Source organism: Pinus tabuliformis, chromosome 1_2 (genome assembly GCF_031772625.1).
Source record: "Pinus tabuliformis cultivar Carrire ecotype Pingquan chromosome 1_2, CPIR1, whole genome shotgun sequence".
In the NCBI taxonomy this organism is placed as follows: Eukaryota; Viridiplantae; Streptophyta; class Pinopsida; order Pinales; family Pinaceae; genus Pinus; species Pinus tabuliformis.
In genome coordinates this window covers 283,003,798-283,013,500 of record NC_142298.1, presented here as the reverse complement: position 1 = coordinate 283,013,500, position 9,703 = coordinate 283,003,798, and positions in this window count along the sequence as shown.

The following is a 9,703-nucleotide window of genomic DNA, read 5'->3' as shown; positions in this document are numbered from 1 at the left end:
GCAGCTCAATGATGTTTCCTTCTTCACTTTCTCGCTCAGTGGGTGATGCTTCTTGATGCGAGTAGATGTTTTCCCGGAGTGGAGCTCCACAAACATCTTCAGCAGAGTCATCAACCTTGGGAATGTCTTCATCATTAAGGTATGCACATAAATATTCAAATAGAGAATTCAGTGGATATAATCAGTGATTGAACGTTGTATGAAAACTTCTTAGGGAAGATATATTGCCATGAGGTATTGTTTTGTACCAGACTCTAGCTTCGTCATCTAAGGACAAATTGAACAACTTCATTTGTAGATATTCAAGAAGAATACCTTGTTTCTCCATGCATTCATGAAAGTTTTTGAGGTGCTTGTCATGTCCTCTCTCTGTGTTCCCATTGAATATAGGAAAATAGGTATTTCACTCATGAAACGCAGGGACATGATTGGGATAACCAAAAATAGAAGAGAAATCTAGTGGGGCAAATTGGTTGGCCAGAAATGCAGGAAGGGCCATCTCGGAAACCTCCCTATATGAGTGATTTCAGTTTCAAAAGTAGGGAAAGCTTCAACTATTGTAGCATCAGAGTAAGTATTGGGCTACCCAAAAGCCAAGATGATCAACTAGAGAAATGGACAGTGGAGTCCCCATGATGTTTACCATATAATGAAACAGTGGAGTCGCCAAGGTGAGAGATATTCAACCCACACTTCTCCTGCTCACCTAATAGAGGAAATGTAAATTTTTGTCGTACCCAGGGAAAAATATTCTAATCCGTTCCCCGGAAATGGCACCAAAAGATGTTGTGGCTAAATCTAGCACCCTGTGGCAAAAGTGTTGCAGGGGAGATAGAAAGCCTCCTGGAGACAACCTCTGGGTTGATTGTAGACCAGTTCCTAGGACATCTTAAATAGAGGAGTGAATGAAAGGTTATATGTGATGGGTTTGCAACACTCCAATTGCCATGTAATGAAAGATAATAAGGGGGCTTGGTTCACTCCTCCAAAAGTATGAGTTATGAATTTCAGGTACTTCCTCACACACACAGTTCCCAAAAGTATCACATAGAATAGCGGAGGCTGATTACTTCAAAGAGGATTACATATTAATAGCCTTTGTTGAGTGAATGAGAGAGGATTAGGAGAAATCATAACTCATCATATAGAGCCCAAAACATCTAGAATTCTATAGTGAACACATAGAGCTACATGCAATGGAAAATTTTGCATGTGTTTGAGTTACAAGCAGAGATAATGGACTAAAGAGAGGATGGGTGCTATGATTCATATAGAGCAATTTAAATATATAATTTCATCCCTCCATTCAAGCATATGAATTAATAAATCAACACACATGGATCTGCAAGGAAGCATGAAATCATTTCTAACAACTATTATAGCATGAATGTAGAGAAGAATATGAACATAATGGAATTAAACATGAGGAGAACATACTGTAATACTTAGAAGGGGGAATCACCACCATTTATTTGCTCTTTCTGAAAGATATGCCTGTGTAAAGTAATATAGTTTCATTCTCTTACAGATTTATGAGCCAAATTGGTATCACAGAGTTCAGACCCATCGGGAGAGAAATTCCAGAACCATTGTATAATGTTTGTTTCCCCTATTTATAAGAAGAGGGGAAGAGCTTGGGTTATAGTTAAAACAATATCTTGGCATGAGCTCTAGTTGTTTGCTAGACTAGCTGTCCCTGCCAGTGTAAGGCTCTGTTGCCCAAAGATTACAATCGGGATTTGCTCCCTTTATTGGAAATAAGAAACTACAAAAAATAATAAGAAACAGGAGGAGGATGGAGGGAGAGGTCCTTTGTGGTTCCTGTGAAGGCTTATGATCAAGCCACATCTCTATCATCATGCATCCTTCTGGCTATTCAGTTGGTTCCCGGTCACTTCTCCCTTTACTGCGTGAATGACTCGTTCTCTGGAGTAGGGAGTGGGTCCATTGTAAGTGCCTGTCGCAGAGTGGAAATGGGGGCCTATCTCGTCAGTCCTTTATTGGGTATCAAAGTGGAGATCCATGCCATGCCATTAAGTTTTCCCGAGCCCCCTTTACTGGTCTACCACTGCATCACGCTTTCATTTAACACTTCAGCTACCGACCCATCCACCTTAAGAGTCTTGTACCATACTATCGAGGTTGTAGGGCTTTCAAGAGTAAAAGTCTTGCTGCCCTACAACCTCGATAGTATGGTGGAAATAATAAAATAAGATTAGATTACCTCAAGTTTTGGAGGGAAAAAAGAAAAAACTACTTTTTCAACTCTTATTTTCGACTTACCTCCTTTTGATTTTACTCAAATTTCAAGTCAGAGCACTAGTTGGATGTGAAATTTAATTTTGCATCCAAGGAGTACCCATGTTGCATACTTTTGATGGACGCTACTACACGAAAAATGTGGAATACATAAAAAAACATGATTATAATCACGTTTTTTCATGTATTTCACATTTTTCATGTAGTAAGGTCAATTGAAAGTATGCAACATGTGTACTCCTTGGATGACAAATTAAATTTTGCATCCAACGAGTGCTCCTGCTCAAAATTTGAGCAAAATCATAGGGAGATAAGTTGAAAATACTAGTTGAAAAAGTAGTTTTTTTATTTTTTATCTTTTTATCTTTTTACTTTTTTACTCCAAAAATAGTGAATCATCCCCCAAGGTTGACATCATCATATTGAATCATAATGATTCTTATAAAGTTGATTTTTGTTTTGAGGCCCATTTTTTACCTCAAAATTTCTCTAATGCAATCATTTTCACTACATACATTGATACTACCAATATGTATTAATGTTGTCAAAAATTTGATCTACTCGAAATTATGACAAACCCACTTCTTCAGAATTTAAAATCGACTTAAGTATGCCTCCAAACAACCAAGTCAAATTTTTCCCTTCAATAATATCACAATGCTACGATGATATGAAATCCCAAAAATAAAATATCCATTGAACATGTCTAACTCAGTTTTCATTCTTCAGTTATCTCCTGTCAACACTTTGCCTTGTTTGGTTTGTTCATATGACAAACTTTTCAAAATGGTTTAGTCCTTCTAGGGCCTTTTATTTATACCACACATACTGTGTGTATTGAATTATATCATATATTAATACCAAAATATGAATCATACACCAAGTGGTCATACCCCACACATACAACATATATCAAATTTTATACTAGTGTGGGGTCATACAACATATGTCAAACTTTAAACTAACGTGGGGTCATACAACATGTTGTCACTCACTGCTTTACAAGTTGTCTTTTGTCTAAAATGCCTAACAAAAGTGAATTTTAAGCCATTTCCAACACCACATAAGCTCTCAGAGATAAATTACACCCTCTCCATTGCCTAATACTTGGAAAGTGATTTCCAATGATATGTGGAAGTCCAAAAATGGACTCCTGGAGCAGAAGTTAGAGCATGTTGAAGTTACCATTGTAAAGCTCAGAAAACAAAGAGAAATGACCAAGTATGAAGGCAAATCGCAATATCGGGGACCCGGGAGCCTATCACAATCGCAAATAGACTATCGGAGGGGTCCTGGGCACAATCATATGGTTTATCGGTGGGTTATGGTACCGATCGCCAATATTGCAGTCTCGCCCCCACAGTCCCGCATCATCGACACATCTGCATATTAGCATATCAGCAATCAACGGGGTATTAACTTTAAAGCCTCACGGTGTTGCGATTTGTGATATAGTGTAACATCGTCAAAGGAGGCTGAAAAGAGTTTATAAAGGAAATGTGGGAAAAAACCAAGGCAGGGTCGCCCCCTTCTCTCTCCTCCACGTGGCAGTATGGCTTATCAGCGATCAGTGGTGGGCAATCCTGCATCCTGTTGTCCCCCATATCAGCCATGTCTCATTCCCACAGTACCGAGATCCCGCAGTCCCACAATACCTCGATCTCGCAATCCCACAATACCGCGATCCCACAATCTTTCAGTCCCACGATCCCTCATTCCCGCAATCCCGTAGTCCTGCAATCTTGTAATCCTGCATGGCCCCCGCAATACCCAATGGGCCATCCTTAAGGAATTGCGAGGGGGAAACACGTCGATAGTGTTAAAGCGTCGGGGAGGGAAAAGGCCGATTTACACTGAAAATCATTGAAAAACTAAGGGTAGGTGGACACCCATTTCTCTCTCCTCTCAGGGTCCACGTGGCAGACTACCTGCAGTCCCGCAGCCCGTGATCCTACAATCCCGTGATCCCACGACATCACGCGATATCACCAATTGGTGATCCAGTGTAAAAGCGATGGGGGAGGCCGAAAAAGATTAACAAAGTAAATGCATGGAAAAATCAAGGTCGGGTGGACCCTTTCTCTCTCCTCCACATGGAAGTACAAAGGTGATGCGGCAAGTACAGAGGACACGTGTCACTCAAAATCGACATTTTCAGGGGTCCTACGAGGGCATTTCCGGGTGACACGTGGTAGTGGTGACGTCACCCCTCGTAGATCGATGATCGGCGATCGCACATGTTAAACTGCTCCTACACCAAAGTATCCCCGGCTTTCGATTGCAATATGTGGGGGTTTCTTCTCGAATGCTATATTTCATGTGATCCACCCTATAATGATATCGTGTCCGGAGAAGTCAGCCTGTGCTATAAAAAGAAGTTAAAGGGTCTTCCTCTCCCGAGTTGCTATTGCGATATCTTCGGTGGGCCTGATCCCTGTGATCGACGATCGACATGTCAAGGGGAAGCGCCAAAGTTAAAACGTATCAAGTGTCGAGATGTAGTATTCGATGTAAAAAAGGAAAATCTCCTTAGACAAGAGCCTGAATGCCTTAGTGCCGAGGGATAAGCCCCTGGTTATACCCCCCGGTCATATGATAAGAAAAATAGAAAGGGGCTAAACCAAAGGGGGCCAGGGAGCATCAGAGCCCGTCGTTCTGCAGCGCTTTCAAGAGTAAAAGTCTTGCTGCCCTACAACCTCGATAGTATGGTACAAGACTCTTAAGGTGGATGGGTCGACAGCTGAAGTGTTAAATGAAAGCGTGATGCAGTGGTAGACCAGTAAGGGAGGCTCAGGAAAACTTAATGGCATGGCATGGATCTCCACTTTGATACCTGATAAAGGACTAACGAGATAGGCCCCCATTTCCACTCTGCGACAGTCACTTACAATGGACCCACTCCCTACTCCAGAGAACGAGTCATTCACGTAGTAAAGGGAGAAGTGACCAGGAACCAACTGAATAGCCAGAAGGATGCATGATGATAGAGATGTGGCTTGATCATAAGCCTTCACAGGAACCACAAAGGACCTCTCCCTCCATCCTCCTCCTGTTTCTTATTATTTTTTGTAGTTTCTTATTTCCAAGAAAGGGAGCAAATCCCGATTGTAATATTTGGGCAACAGAGCCTTACACTGGCCGGGACAGCTAGTCTAGCAAACAACTAGAGCTCATGCCAAGATATTGTTTTAACTATAACCCAAGCTCTTCCCCTCTTCTTATAAATAGGGGAAACAAACATTATATAATGGTTCTGGAATTTCTCTCCCGATGGGTCTGAACTCTGTGATACCAATTTGGCTCATAAATCTGTAAGAGAATGAAACTATATTACTTTACACAGGCATATCTTTCAGAAAGAGCAAATAAATGGTGGTGATTCCCCCTTCTAAGTATTACAGTATGTTCTCCTCATGTTTAATTCCATTATGTTCATATTCTTCTCTACATTCATGCTATAATAGTTGTTAGAAATGATTTCATGCTTCCTTGCAGATCCATGTGTGTTGATTTATTAATGCATATGCTTGAATGGAGGGATGAAATTATATATTTAAATTGCTCTATATGAATCATAGCACCCATCCTCTCTTTAGTCCATTATCTCTGCTTGTAACTCAAACACATGCAAAATTTCCCATTGCATGTAGCTCTATGTGTTCACTATAGAATTCTAGATGTTTTGGGCTCTATATGATGAGTTATGATTTCTCCTAATCCTCTCTCATTCACTCAACAAAGGCTATTAATATGTAATCCTCTTTGAAGTAATCAACCTCCGCTATTCTATGTGATACTTTTGGGAACTATGTGTGTGAGGAAGTACCTGAAATACATAACTCATACCTTTGGAGGAGTGAACCAAGCCCCCTTATTATCTTTCATTACATGGCAATTGGAGTGTTGCAAACCCATCACATATAACCTTTCATTCACTCCTCTATTTAAGATTTCCTAGGCACTGGTCTACAATCAACCCAGAGGTTGTCTCTAGGAGGCTTTCTATCTCCCCTGCATCACTTTTGCCACAGGGTGCTAGATTTAGCCACAACATCTTTTGGTACCATTTCTGGGGAACGGATTAGAATATTTTTCCCTGGGTACGAAAAAAATTTACATTTCCTCTATTAGGTGAGCAGGAGAAGTGTGGGTTGGATATCTCTCCCCTTGGCGAATCCTCTATTTCATTATATGGTAAACATCATGGGGACTCCACTATCCATTTCTCTAGTTGATCATCCTGGCTTTTGGGTAGCCCAATACTTACTCTGATGCTACAATAGTTGAAGCTTTCCCTACTTGTGACACTGAAATCACTCATATAGGTAGGTTTCCGAGATGGCCCTTCCTGCATTTCTGGCCAACCAATTTGCCCCACTAGATTTCTCTTCTATTTTTGGTTATCCCAATCATGTCCCTGCGTTTCATGAGTGAAACACCTATTTTCCTATATTCAATGGGAACAAAGAGAGAGGACCTGACAAGCACCTCAAAAACTTTCATGAATGCATGGAGAAACAAGGTTTTCTTCGTGAATATCTACAAATGAATTTGTTCAATTTGTCCTTAGATGACGAAGCTAGAGTCTGGTACAAAACAATACCTCATGGCAATATATCTTCCCTAAGAAGTTTTCATACAACGTTCAATCACTGATTATATCCACTGAATTCTCTATTTAATATTTCTGTGCATACCTTAATGGTGAAGACATTCCCAAGGTTGATGACTCTGCTGAAGATGTTTGTGGAGCTCCACTCCAGGAAACCATCTACTCGCATCAAGAAGCATCACCCACTGAGCGAGAAAGTGAAGAAGGAAACATCATTGAGCTGCCAACAAACCCTCTAGGGTCTGATTAGGTCGAATGTGATGTTTCCCCTTCCTGTGGTGAATATGACTCTGGTGAAGAGTCAACCGATGTAGAGCCACAACGTTTCCAATCAGGGGAAGTTGCGCAAGAAGAGGAATCCCATCAGGAAGTCAGCAAAGAGCCTCCAAGCTTAAGCAAAAATTAAAAAAAATCAAAACTTGACTGAAGAAAGCTGAGTAGTTCTGGATGCTTCTGTATAAAATTCTCATCCTCCCATGTGGAATCTTCAGCGGATAAGTTCTTCCACTTGATGGGATACTCTAAAATGGATCGATTTCGTAGCTGTCGAGTTCTTGTTTCTATGACTACTTCCGGTTCCAATATAATTTTTCCTTCCTCATAAAGTTCTAGCAATATTGTTTGAACTGGGAGCTTGTCGCCTATATCCTTCTTTAAACATGAAACATGGAAAACTGGGTGCAATCGAGAAGCTGCAGGAAGCTCCAATTTGTATGCCATAGTACCAATCTTTTCCAACACCTTGTACGGACCATAATACTTTGGTGATAATTTATTATCCTTCTTAGCTTGCTTTAGGGACATTTGCTTATATGGTTGTATCCGTAGGAATACCCAATCACCTACATCAAAACTTCTTTCACTGCGATGTTGATATGCCTGTTGTTTCATTCTATTTTGTGCCAACACGAGGTTATCCTTTAAGAGTTGGAGGACTTGTTGTTGATGTTCGATGTGATGTTCCACTGCCTGAACCTTAGAATTTTCTCTTAAATATGATGTGATTGATGGTGGTTGGTACCCATAAAGTGCCATAAATGGGGTCATTTTTGTTGCTATATGGAAGGAAGTGTTATACCACCATTCAGCCAGAGGCAACCATTTGACCCATTGTGTCTGTTTATCAGATACAAAGCAACGAAGATATCCTTCCAAACATTTGTTTACTATCTCAGTTTGCCCATCAAATTGAGGATGATAAGATGAGCTATGAGCTAACTGAGTACCAAGACAAGAAAATAATTCTGTCCAAAAATTTCCAGTGAAAATGGGATCTCTGTCACTTACAATAATCTTTGGGTTTCCATGTAGCTTTTGAACTGTTTCCATAAATGCAGTAGAAACTGTACTGGCTTTAAATGGATGTGATAATGCACAAAAGTGTGCATACTTGGTAAGTCTGTCAACTACCACCATGATGACACTCTTTCCCTCAGACTTGGGTAAACCTGTGATAAAATCCATTGAAACCTCCTCACAACGTTGGCTTGGAATGGATAAAGGTTGTAATAGACCCGGTGTCTTAATTGTTTCAACTTTATTTTGTTGGCAAACCAAACATTCCACCACAAAATTTTGAATATCTGATTTAAGGCCATCCCAAAAAAATTCCTTCTTAACCCTGTGGTAAGTTTTTAAAAATCCTGAGTGCCCTCCTAAGGGAGAAGTGTACAATTCCATAAGAATCTTTTGCTTTAGCTGGGAATTCTTACAGAGGTATAAGCGATCTTTGTACCATAACGAATCATTTTTCCAGCTAAATGTATCAGAAGTACTGGAATCTTGTTGTAGCTTTCGAATAAGTGCCCACACTTCTTCATCATTCTTCCATTCCTCCTTTGCTTCATTTATCCAATTTGGTTGGATAATAGAAATGGCACACAACAATGCTTCCATATCCTCATCCTTTCTTGAGAGTGCATCTGCCACCACATTTTGCTTCCCTTTTTTGTAGATGATTTCAAAGTCATAACCCAACATCTTTGTGACCCACTTTTGTTGCTCTTCAGAGGATAATCTTTGTTCTAAAAAGTATTTAAGGCTATCATGATCCGTTTTTACCTTGAAGTGTCTTCCCATTAGGTAGCGTCGCCATTTCTTAAGTGCATGGAGTATTGCCAACATTTCCTTCTCATAAATAGCTTTGCTTAAAAGCTTTCCCTTGATTGGACGACTTTCAAAAGAAATGGGTCTTTCATCTTGCATTAGAACAGCACCAATTCCATTTCATGAAGCATCACATTCCACAATAAAGGTTTTTGTGAAGTCCGATGTAGCTAAGACTGGTGCTTGGCACATTGCCTCTTTAAGATGTTTAAATGCCTTTGTTGCTTCCGGAGTCCATGAAAATGAATCTTTCTTCAATAATGTTGTTAGAGGTGCTGCTATTCTCCCATAATTCTTAACGAACTTGCGATAATACCCTGTCAACCCAAGAAATCCTCGCAGATGCTTTATGGATGTGGGGATTTTCCATTCCTTAATGGCTTTAATTTTGCTAGGGTCTACCTTAACTCCTTCATGATATACAATATGACCGAAATATTCCACCTCCTGGACTCCAAAGAAACATTTGGATCTTTTTGCATATAATTGTTTCTCCTCCAATAGTTGTAGCACCTTGTCAACATGTTCAACATGATCCTTCCAAGACTTGCTGTAGATTAGTATATCATCAAAAAATACCAACACAAATTTTCTAAGGAATGGTTTGAAAATTGAATTCATCAAACCTTGAAATGTTGAAGGTGCATTGGTAAGGCCAAAAGGCATGACCAAAAATTCATAATGACCCTCATGAGTTCTAAATGCCGTTTTCAGAATGTCTTCAAT